Source organism: Gigantopelta aegis, unplaced genomic scaffold (assembly GCF_016097555.1).
Source record: "Gigantopelta aegis isolate Gae_Host unplaced genomic scaffold, Gae_host_genome ctg4266_pilon_pilon, whole genome shotgun sequence".
Lineage (NCBI taxonomy): Eukaryota > Metazoa > Mollusca > Gastropoda > Neomphalida > Peltospiridae > Gigantopelta > Gigantopelta aegis.
In genome coordinates this window covers 14,682-22,695 of record NW_024533771.1, presented here as the reverse complement: position 1 = coordinate 22,695, position 8,014 = coordinate 14,682, and the positions used below count along the sequence as shown (strand labels likewise).

Sequence of the window (8,014 nt, the reverse complement as noted above, 5' to 3'; positions counted from 1 at the left end):
ACATACCTCTGACATTGGCCTTATCATAGTTTTTCCACTGAAGTATTGGTTAGTATGCGAATTAGAATAAATCTTGAACAGCACTACTGGAGGGAATTGAGTCCCATCAAGTCTATATCATATAATATCATGTGATAATAATAGTTGATGTCATTGGTGTTAACCTGAACTTAATTTTTGTGTGTAATGCCGGATCATCAAGTAAGTGTGCCTCTCTTGGACTGAGTTTACGAAGTATTTCATTACTCAATGAATGTTCCTTTATCAATAATATAACTGCAAAATTAATGTGTAATGTACTTACAGAAGAACATATAGCATATTTGATGGCATTAAATATTCTTTTATTTCTGATTGATGTCCACCATCTTTCAATTCGTAAAACTGCTTCACTTTATAATGAGGTAATATCATATGATGGATATAGATATACTAACTGTTGCGGGCTGTATCTACTAGCTATTAGCTTGCTTCTAACTTCATCACTGTCAAATGAAGGGACACGAATAGCAGGACGAGCAGCCATTGTTGTCTTGTTGCCACAGAGACAATAAACTAAGTATATAAAGGGTTAAAATTTCCTCCTAGGACATTCATTAGCAGAGTAAATTGTTTGTGCTCAGAAATGTTGTTAAAATCTGTAAAAAGTTAGAGAAATTTATTGATTAACTTGTACATGTACTAGTAAAACAAGGAGAGCTTTGTCATTTCTAAAACATTAATGTAACATTTAACAGCTGTGATATTAATGTCACTTAACAAGGACCAATAACTCTAGCTTTACAAAAAATTTCAAGTGATTGATGACTTACTCAATTTGACATTTTTAAGGACATATAACTCTATCATGTTATGCAATGTTTACATAAAATAAAATCTTCTAAAAAACTAACAAAACAATTCATTTACTTAATTTATTTAACAACTTATGTATCAACACTACTGAACTGATGTATCTGAATTTCATTGAAGAATAATTGAAAGCTTTAGTTGAAAAGTATTGAAAAAACATCTCAAACTATCTGAAAAAGTATTTGATTTTGTGCAGCACAAAATATCTAAAATAAATATAAAATTTGTCTGAAAATTATTGCATTTTCAGCTGATATTTATTGCACAATTGACTAGGTATATTTAACTGTATATAATAATTATTGCAATAACTGTGTTAGATTAATCATATTGTTGAGTGTTATGTTAATAATGCACTCGTTCTATGGAACTTCTTTGTAGTTAAATTGTTTTAATTCATTTGCCTTCTAATATAACAATGCAGTTTAATAATGTGTAAATTTATATTAGCTTATAGTTACAAGTGCTGTTTAGCAAATCCTATTGATTTAATGTTGTCTTTAAATATATGAATATCATCACTTCAAATAGCTCGTAAATGTCATATTTTTAATGCTATTGTACCGTCTATTGGTTAGAAATTTAGTTTGGTGTCTGTAGGTGACACCTCCAATGATAATAATTATTATTCATGATCATTTGTAATCGCAACACCCATTTCATGAATTTCTGATAGTAATATCAAATTATCAATGCCTGCATTGGCCTTTAATTCTCTCTCTCTCAGAAATGCTGTTTTTGCCTGTTTGGGTTTGCCAGTTCCTTTGTACTCAGCCTTTACTTAGCAGATGTTGGATTACCCAGAGATCACCCTACTACTATCAGAAGAAGGATCTTTGCTGTTTCCATGTTTACAATATGTTCTCCTCTAGCACTAACCTTTCTAGCTGACAACACGCTTACTTTATCTTCATTATTAACTGGATTAGGATTAAAATGGTCTGGTGTAATACCATCCATAGTCTTACCTGTTGTTTTAGTATTACTTCTATATTTTGGTCCTATACTACAAGACATTACTGCCCATACAAAAGAAGGATTACTGTCACATGTCCTGCAAGAGCGCACAGATATCATTGTACGTAACTATCTTATTGCACCCATAGCTGAAGAAGTTGTGTTTTAGAGGTTGTATGATTCCTTTACTATTTCCTCATCTTAGTTTTATTAAGACTGTTGTCCTAACTCCTTTATTTTTTGGTGTCGCTCATTTTCATCACATGTTAGAACATGTACGTACTGGAACATTGACATTCCCTCAGGCTTTAGTCAATGGATTTGTTCAATTGACTTATACTTCCTTATTTGGTATGTTCTCCGCCTACCTTTATTTACGTACCGGTCATTTGTTAAGTCCTATTATTGCACATATACTCTGCAATATACTTGGTCTGCCGGAAATGTGGACAATTCATCGTCATAGATACCGCATCCTAGTAGGTGTGGCTTATTTCATAGGTTTAGGGTCATTTCTTTATTTTTTACCAATATTAACATCACCTCATTTGTATTATTAAGATATTATGATATGTGACAATGTGTCATGTTGTTTCTATGTGTTATAGCAGCTTCTGTAATATTATGCATCTTTATAAGCATCTACTACAATAATGGATGCATGATTCTACCAATGGACACATACCTGCCATTGTTCCATGTTAATTGACACTACAACTTGATTAGTCGTTTTCTTCTTAGATTGACCATATTTATCAACATCAGTAGCTAATCATGTGATGCACTTTGATGTCACGTGACACATTATGTGACTTACGTAAGTAAATATATGGCTCGTCATCTTCACCAATTTTAACACCAGCACGACCTTCCTACAACAAGAATTAATAAGTAGGTGTGGTCATAACATACTTTAATTAAGAATGAGAAATGAAACATGTTTTCAACTGTTCGAGAATAGGATTCTGGATCAACAAGAAACTTGAAATAATGAATTTGAGGATGTGACTTTGTTAATTTTCTTAATGTACTCAGAATATGTTGAACATCTTTTTAGTTGTGTTTTCTTCTTCTTCTTCAAAACCTGAGATTTCTTTGGGTCTTTCTGCAACAGTTTTAGGTTGGTCAGTCCTTCTAGCATTTTTAGTACGTACTACTACAGGGACTGGATCAAGTGCCCCATATCTGTAAACAGTAACTTAAAAAGTAATCTTTAGAAAATACTTACAAAAATTGAGGAGTTGGAGCAACTTTGAAACATTTCAAAAAACGCTCTCCTAGTTTATTCCATTCCAACTTTGAACCTTCACCTAACCGACCACCCATACATGTCAAACTAAGTAGTTATTATATTAAGAGGAAACTAGTTAAACTGGACTAACCAGTTTTTCGGTATAGACTAGAGGATCAAAACGAATCAATTCTCCCCTTGCACTTTCAGACTGATGACGTGCAATCTCAGAGAGTAATTTAAAATGTTCAGAATCAAGAACAGCTTCACGTGATGACACAACTACATAATAAAGTCAATTAATTAGAACCAAAGCATGGGTGGAGTCAATACCTTTCTCATATAACTTATCTTCTTGTCGTAATCTTTTTAGTAATTCTTCAGGTAATGTTATTCCTTCACGATCACCTGTTAAGAGAGAAAGAGTACTATAATGAGGAGATTATTACTTATACTGACGATAAGTTGACTGGATAGCTTCACGTATGTCATGTCTTAAACTTCGGCGATAATTCGGATCCCATCTGTCATCTTGTCGGTCGGCAGCCATTAAAGTTATCTAAACTTTTAACCCTTTCTTTTAAAGTTTTATATCTCTCACGTGAGCATAAAATGCACGTCGTGGAGGAGTTAAAGGAAAGTTAGATAGAAGGAACAAAACATAATAAAAATAATGAATTGAGTTTAAGTAATGATTTTTAGTTCTTTGTAACATAAAAAAGGGACATAATGATATTTACATTGTCACGCAGTATTTTATCCTACGCAATTTTTGGTCCTAGGAGGATGTTATAGTCAATGTTGATACTCTAACTATTCAAAGAAAAGCCTTGCTTGAGAATGCAAGAAAAAATATAGAAGTAGCACAGCAAAGACAAAAAGCAATATGATCGAAAACATTCAATTCCACCAAAGTTTGGAGTTGGAGTCAAAGTTCTGAAAAAAGATTTCTTACGCAAAAAGAGGAAGGGAGGTTGTATGGATCACAAGTGGCTAGGACCATATGAAGTTATAAAAGATGTTGGCAAAGGTTTTTTTTCACTCAAAAGTGTAGAGAGTGGTAAAACTATTAAACGAATCCATGTTGCCCATTTGAAAGTCTATCGTACACCTCCAAAGTCACCAAATTCTAGCAATCTCCTATCACCTTTCAATCCTAATGATCACTCAGATATACCTCCATCACCATTTCACTTAGACAATAATTCCCATACTTCATCATTAAATCATTCAAGTGTTCCAACGTCATTTGACTGTGACAATTCTTCTAAATCTCTGTCATCATTAGGCCTAAATAATCATTTGGATGTTCAAGACTCTCTTTTATCTTCAGAGTTTTGTCAAAATAATACTTTCACAGTAAATTGCAACTTTCAATCACCTATTTACTTTCCTATCTGTATATCACCACCACCTGTATTTTCTCCTATATTACCACACTCTTTACCCTCTCCACCTCGAAACTCTTCACCCATATTGATGTTTGTGTGCAAGTCTCAGAAGAGGTCATTAAAAAGAGATCTTCCATTTGGTTATGTGACAACTGTGATAAAATTTCTGTATAATTCAAAAGTTTATTACAGTAAAATGAAAATTAATGTTAACCTTGAATATTATTAGTATAGAATGAAATATAACAAGTTATATTTTTATAGATCTTAGGATAAAATATTGCAAGCAATTTATTATCCTAGGATAAAATATTGCAAGCAATTTATTGCAATTTATTATCCTAGGATAAAATATTGCAAGCAATTTATTATCCTAGGATAAAATATTGCAAGCAATTTATTGCAATTTATTATCCTAGGATAAAATATTGCAAGCAATTTATTATCCTAGGATAAAATATTGCAAGCAATTTATTATCCTAGGATAAAATATTGCAAGCAATTTATTGCAATTTATTATCCTAGGATAAAATATTGCAAGCAATTTATTATCCTAGGATAAAATATTGCAAGCAATTTATTATCCTAGGATAAAATATTGCAGGCAATTTATTATCCTAGGATAAAATATTGCAAGCAATTTATTATCCTAGGATAAAATATTGCAAGCAATTTATTGCAATTTATTATCCTAGGATAAAATATTGCAAGCAATTTATTATCCTAGGATAAAATATTGCAAGCAATTTATTGCAATTTATTATCCTAGGATAAAATATTGCAAGCAATTTATTATCCTAGGATAAAATATTGCAAGCAATTTATTATCCTAGGATAAAATATTGCAAGCAATTTATTATCCTAGGATAAAATATTGCAAGCAATTTATTATCCTAGGATAAAAATATTGCAAGCAATTTATTATCCTAGGATAAAATATTGCAAGCAATTTATTGCAATTTATTATCCTAGGATAAAATATTGAAAGCAATTTATTATCCTAGGATAAAATATTGCAAGTCAAAATTTTTTGTCCTAGGATAAATTTTGTGCGGGTAGGACAAAATTGTGCAGCAATATTTTATCCTAGGATAAAATAATTCTGCGGTATTATATCCGGTCGGACAAATTATAGGTAGGATAATAATTGTCATGACAACATAAGTAATATGAAATGAATACAATAAAACAAATATTTAACACAAGCAGACAACTATACTATTTAATGTTATCCTCAGTATTAGAGAATTGTCAAATGTAGTTATCAAGTATTGCATTTATTTTTGGAATAGTACATATAAGGTACATTCATAATAGACAGGAGTCATTCATTCAACAGTTTCTTTAAAACAATATCCACAAACTTTTACACCTTTTTTTCAAGTGTTTTCTTATCTATATTAATTTGTAATTGAGTTTAGTAGTTGTTGTTCTTTTCTGTAACTATATCAAAACTAACTCAATTACAAATTAATATAGCTAAGAAAACACTTGAAAAAAAAGATGCAAAAGTTTGTGGATGCTGTTTTAAAGAAACTGTTGAATGAATACAGTGTGACTCCTGTCTATTATGGATGTACCTTATATGTACTATTCCAAAAATAAATGCAATACAAACTTGATAACTAAATTTGACAATTCCCTAATACTGTGCATAACACTAGTTGTCTGCACTACGTGGACGGAGGTAAACGGAAACATTCTGAAATTTCTACAGAAATGTAATTCAGTCAAAATAACGAACGTTCCGTATACTATGCGGTGTGATTTACAAAGATGGCTGGGAGTGCTTTGAAGAGGTTGTTGCAAGAATACAAGGGTATTCTGGTGTCTTATGTTGCCATGACAACTGTTACATTCAATTAGAACTGACCCTCAATCCTCCGGAAGGTATTGTGGCAGGTCCAAAAAGTGAAGACAATTTCTTTGAATGGGAAGCATTGATTACGTATGTGTTTATGTCATGTGATAGTCACCTGATCATTGCCTTTTTTAGAGGACCAGAGACAGTTCATTTGAAGGGGCGTTTTTGTTACAGAATTGGTCTTTCCTCAAGATTATCCTCTTAGTCCACCAAAAATGAAATTCGTATCTGATATGTTTCATCCTAATGGTAACAGACCACACCCATTATGACCACACCCACCTATTTATTACCCTTTTAGTCTATCCAGATGGTCGTGTTTGTATCTCAATCCTTCATACACCAGGAGATGATCCCCTCGGCTATGAGACTGCAGCTGAGAGGTGGAGTCCTGTTCAATCCATTGAAAAAATATTACTATCAGTTGTCAGCATGTTAGCAGGTAAATGGGTGTGGTCATTGAGATATAATGTACTCTTTATTATAGAACCTAATGACGAGAGTGGAGCTAATGTAGATGCCTCAGTAAGTGTAACTATGTATGTAATAGATTCATATGATCTGTCTTTGCAGAAAATGTGGAGAGAAAATCGTAAACAATTTAATGACATTTCCTGTAGATTAGTAAGAAAATCCTTGGGTTTATGACAATATCATATTTCTTTTAAAACTTTGTAAAAATATATAAAAAAGATAAACTGCTTTTCGAGTGAGTGCGGTTAGGTGATGTCATTGTTCTTAGAGACTATCCACTAATAAAGTAATCATTTCATTGTCATGTTCTCCTTTTAATAAAATATCACCTTCAAAATGAATAACCTGTTAATAAAAGGAGGAGTCACAATACTAGACCACACCCCCTATTATGCTTACTTTATGCTTCCTAGCAGTCAGTAAAGTGCCTAAAAGTGCCTCAAAATGTCCTTCAGTTTTTTCTAAGAGATCTTTGTATCTGATAACAATCTGGCCGTCTTTGTTTGGGAATCCAAAGCGTTTGATCTCTTCTATTAGCTATAATAAAAACTAATATCCATTATGTTTAACTAATACGCTTACTTTATTGAGTTCTTTCTTAACCCACATGTTAGCTTCATGAGCACGTATAGCAGTTGACTTCTTACTAGTTCCCCAATACATACTTGTCTGTTGAGAGGTACTAGTGGGAGGAGCTTCAGGTGAGTCAGGCTTGACATTTTCATCATCATTTTCATCATAGTCAAATTCTTCTTGATCATCAACGTCATCATACATAACTATATATGGCGTGTTTCGACGTCTAATAGGTCTGGGTGATTTACGAGGAGGTTTTTTTTGGAGGTTTTCGAAGCTGTGTGATTTCTAATGGATTACTAATATCATGTAAAGTTGAAGTTAGTATCTCAGACTCAAGAGATTTGAATGATGGTCTAGGGGAGGTGGAAAAGTTGGTGGGTCATTTTTTGTTGGGGACATAGGCAGAACAGGTACTGCGTGACTATAACTTAGTTTTTCAGTCTTTTTTAACTCGCTAAGTCTCTTCTGATAGCCTCTTCTTGCTGTTGTAACTCCTCTAATCGCTCAAAACTTGGGGCCCAATTTGTATTCAACTCACTCTGCCATTTTGCTTTTGATAGTTTACCTGGTGAAGGCAATGTTGCTGAGAACATCCAGTCTTCATTACTATCTCTTACATCATTATGACTGGCATACCACTGGCTTAATGATGACCTCTTTGACATA

At 32.6% G+C, this 8,014-nt stretch overlaps 1 pseudogene; it reads left to right on the top strand.

Annotated features, from left to right (window-relative positions):
* The first annotated feature begins 6,207 nt into the window (after positions 1 to 6,207).
* Positions 6,208 to 6,943, top strand: LOC121392672 (annotated as a pseudogene).
* Positions 6,944 to 8,014: the final 1,071 nt, after the last annotated feature.